At 41.7% G+C, this 4,495-nt stretch overlaps 1 pseudogene; it reads left to right on the top strand.

Annotated features, from left to right (window-relative positions):
* The first annotated feature begins 294 nt into the window (after positions 1-294).
* On the top strand, positions 295-3,609 carry LOC100765799 (annotated as a pseudogene).
* Positions 3,610-4,495: the final 886 nt, after the last annotated feature.

The following is a 4,495-nucleotide window of genomic DNA, read 5'->3' as shown; positions in this document are numbered from 1 at the left end:
TATATTTAATGCTATAAATACCTCCAAGTGCATAAATAATTTGTGATCTCCTTTTTCCACATACCGTATAATTCATAAGCTTTAGAAACTTACTTTAGTTTTGCTATTGTAGATAAATCACAATAGATAGCCTTTTTAACACCGGTATCAAGGGAAAGTGTCATTTTGATTAATTGTGATTCTAGCCATTGTGTGCACAAAGCACATTAGAGCTATCTAGACAAGGCTCCTGGCAGATTTCAGAATTCCGGAGAACCAACGAAATAAGAAAAAAGAAACTAACAATTCCTATCCATGGTCAGCCCTTTCTGTCTGGATGCCCCAGTGCTGGTATTTGCAGCTGTCAAGAGAAGAAGCTGGAGTCAGCTTCTTTGTCAGCAAGCATGTGAGGCGCCTGCAAAGTCCCTTGAAAGTCAGCTGCTGCTCAAAGCAGACACGCGCCGACTGAATGTGTCACACTGTCCCCCAGAGCTGCCACATGTTCATGGTACGTGTCTTCTTCAAGCTTCTCATTTGTCCAGTGTCAGCAAATCTTATCTTGCTGTCACAGTTTGATAGAGCACTGGCTCTGGTGTTTGCTTCCTCTGCCTCCTGTGGGTGTGTCAAGGAACAGCTCACTCTCACAAGTCCCTCAAAAATGAGAGCTGACCTGGCTCCATGGAACCATCAGTTCATTTTTCTGATGACAAGTTCACTTGTTCTGATCTGTTTCTCTCAGATATAATGCTTGCCTGTTGATGAAAGTGAAAAATGAAGATTTTTTCCCCCAGGTTTCAGGTGCTTATCAGCTTATCCATTGTGCACACTAGGTATCCATTGTGCTTATCCATTCTCTAATTGCCTAAGGCCCAGAAAGAGGCAGAAAAGCAAAGGCTTGCTGGGCTCTTCCAGGCAGAGCTGAGATTCCACAGTGCCATAGCGGTGACACCCTACACCAACAGAACCTACAAACCAAAGCAGAATTTCATGGTTCAAAGTCTCACTTCTTTCCTTTTTGATGACCAGCATCACTGCATAGAATGATGGGCAGCCCAGATTTCCGCAGCATTGCACCCATCCCTCACTCAAGCCTAATGTGGGGTGAGCACTCATTCCTCGGCTGGTAAACATCAAGGACTAAGTGTTGCTTGCTGTGGCAACCCAAGACCAAAACAATGATGTGAACAAAACCAAGTGCTGTCCTCTGGGAGCCTGCGTCCCAGATGCATGGCATACCCAAATATCACATAGAGGACTGTAAGGGGGAAAAAAATGTAACCTAAAACTACATTGGAAAATCTTAACAAGATGGGAGGGTTATGCCAGCATCCTCCTCCTCATGGTATTTTGCTATGGTTTTATAAAATGTTCCCACGGGGAATCAGTGGAGGGTCCATGCGGTCTGTATGTGTTTTTTGTACCACAATTGTCTCAATACCATTTCCATGAATGTAAGTGGAAAGTTAAGTTTTTACATAGGACTGTCAGTAGATTTTACTGAAAAGGTAAGACAGTAAAGTCCTGAAATGGGTGAAAGCCAGGCATATGAAACTCAGGGTCAAGGTGCCCTTGATAGAGGGACTGAAGACCCAAATGGGAACAGCTGTAGGGCCTAAGAGACAGGAATCGATGAGAGAGGTAGCCAGAGAGGGGCAGGTGGCCAAGTAGAATGAGGGCACCCACTGTGTAGACCTTGGCATCCACTCCAGGAGGGCAAAGGGCAGCATCATGATAAGGGCCACCGTATCATTTTAAGAAAGCTAAAACAATAAGTGAGCCACAGATCCAGGAGGTACATGCATGCTGCCCTATCACTCGGACCAAAGGAAATGTCCCTCCCCACTGTGGGATTATGCCACATTCTAAACTGAAACTCATCCATCTAGCGACTTTGCTGATTCTCTAGACACTTTTTTTTTTTCTGAGACAGGGTCTCATATACTTGGATCTCATATACTTGCCACTCTGCTAGCACATATTCAAATATTTTTAGTTAATCGAGGTTGGGGTTATAGCTCAATTGGCAGTATGTTTACCACATGCACACAAGACCTTGGGTTCAAGGTTCAGTTTGTGCACAGCACAAACTGGATATGGTGGCACACGCCAGTAATTCTAGTACTTGGACCACAGAGTAGGACAATCAGTTTAAGGTCATCCTTAGCTACATAGAGAGTTTATAAACTACAGAGTGAGACTATCCCAAAAAAATCCTTTTTAAAATTAGGATTATTAGTGATTTTGAGTGTATAAATGATATCCTTGTACATAAGTGTGTGCCCCACATGTGTTTGTGGTACCCTCAGAGGTCAGAAGAGGGCATCACAGTCGCTGGAACTAGAAATACAGGTGGTTGTGAGTCTTCATGTAGGTACTGAGAACCACGCCTTGGCCCTCTGCAATAACAGCACGTGCTCATAACCGCTGAGCCACCCCTCCGGCTTCCCAAATTCTTTTTTAATAGGACATTTCCTAACCCAGGAAGTTGTAAGATGAATCAAAATGCATGAACCCTGGACATAAGCTCCACCCATTCGGTTTTACTTAAAATTGTAACCATGGCTACTAAAAGCTCAAAGAAGCTGCAGGCAGGCACAATGTTCCTTTGAAATGCTAACATGTTTCTTCTATTCCCAGAGGCCTTTTCCCTTGACACAAGGGATCAGTTTTAAGAGTAGCTTCAAACTCCTGGCCTTGGGCTGGATAGATGGTGCTTCTGTTTAAGGCTAGGCTCATGACCAAACAGACAAACTTTAGCCTGCCAAGGCACCCAGCACCCCAGAAACATTTTTTAAAAATTTAATTTTAATTAAAATGATTGTATGTTTTCTGTTGCAACAGTGCCAGCTGAACTTAATATTTGGTGTGTGCTCTATGATCCTTAAGCATCTGCTGATACTGTGAAAACTAAAAGACAAAGAAACAACTCCCTTTCCTTGAAACTGGCAACTTATAATTTCAAAAGAAATCGCTATCTGATCCTTCAGAAGACTGCAAGAAGTTGGTTTCTACCAACAGCCATTCAAGGTAGGTGCCTCTTTGGCTATTAAAAATGAGGAATAGTCGGTGTGTGACTTATACAAGACTGGCAACTAGGCTTTGCAGATGCTGCTGTCCCCTGTCACCTCTTCCTGCAACCACAGTCAACTCCACCGTGTTCTTTGACATTACGGCCGCGTCTCCTTTGAGTTATTTGCAGACAAAGTTCCAAAGACAGAAGAAAACTTTCATGCTCTGAGCAGTGGAGGGAAAGGATTTGGATATAAGCATTCCTCCTTTCACAGAATTATCCCAGGATTCATGTGCCAGGGTAATGATTTCACACGCCATAATGGCACTGGCAGCAGGTCCATCTATGGAGAGAAATTTGAGGATGAGAACTTCATCCTGAAGCATACAGGTCCTGGCATCTTGTCCATGGCAAATGCTGGACCAAACACAAATGGTTCCCAGTTTTTTATCTGCACCGCCAAGACTGAGTGACTGGATGGCAAACATGTGGTCTTTGGGAAGGAGAAAGAAGGCATGAACACTGTGGAAGCCATGGATCGTTTCAGGTCCAGGAATGGCAAGACCAGCAAGAAGATCACCATTTCCAGCTGTGGGCAACTCTAATTCTTTTGACTTGCGGGCCTCTTGCCTACCAGACCATTCCTTCTGTAGCTCAGGAGAGCATCCCCACCCTATCTGCTCGCAATGCCTGTAATCTCTGCTTTCACTGAAATTCTTTGGGTTCCATATTTTCCTCATTCCCCTCCAAGTCTAGCTGGATTGCAAAGTTTATGATTATGAAATAAAAACTAAATAAGAACTGTTAAAAAAAAAAGACTGGCAACTAGAAATTTCTATCACTGCTGTTAAACTGGTGAGCAATGGTGATTCATATCATAACACATGTATAGAAATGCACAAGATACAGAAACACCTCATGAGCCCAATTTTCATATCGCTTCCTAAAGAAGTAAAATAAATTAAAAGACTGCACAGAGAATTAAATGACAGCTCTAGTTTCCTTTAATTCTTATTTATGTATTTATTTTTATTGCATATAGTGTTCTCCTGCATATATACCTGCAGGCCAGAAGGGGGCACCAGACCTCATTATAGATGGTTGTGAGCCACCGTGTGGTTGCGGGTAACCGAACTCAAGACCTCTGAAAGAGCAGCCAATGCTCTTAACTTCCTAGACATCTCTCCAGCCCTTTATTTATATTTATTTATTTATTTATTTATTTATTTATTGAGAAATGGTTTCACTATATAGTCCAAGCTGACTTTGAACTTGCAATCCCCTACCTCGGCATAACATAAGGTAGACTTCAAAATCAAATACTATTTTATTTTAAATTTGTCATTCATTTCATTTAAAATTTTAATATATTTAAATTATATTGAGAATAACCAATGTTATTAGTATCTGATAACAATTTATATTTGTATTATGTTTATTGTTTACATTTTATAAAGTTATAATTTACCTGACATGCCTTTTATGTGAAATATATTAAATGTGTTG

This window comes from Cricetulus griseus, chromosome 5 (genome assembly GCF_003668045.3).
Source record: "Cricetulus griseus strain 17A/GY chromosome 5, alternate assembly CriGri-PICRH-1.0, whole genome shotgun sequence".
NCBI lineage: Eukaryota > Metazoa > Chordata > Mammalia > Rodentia > Cricetidae > Cricetulus > Cricetulus griseus.
Note: the sequence above shows the minus strand (reverse complement) of the source record. Positions and strands in the feature narration are given on the sequence as shown.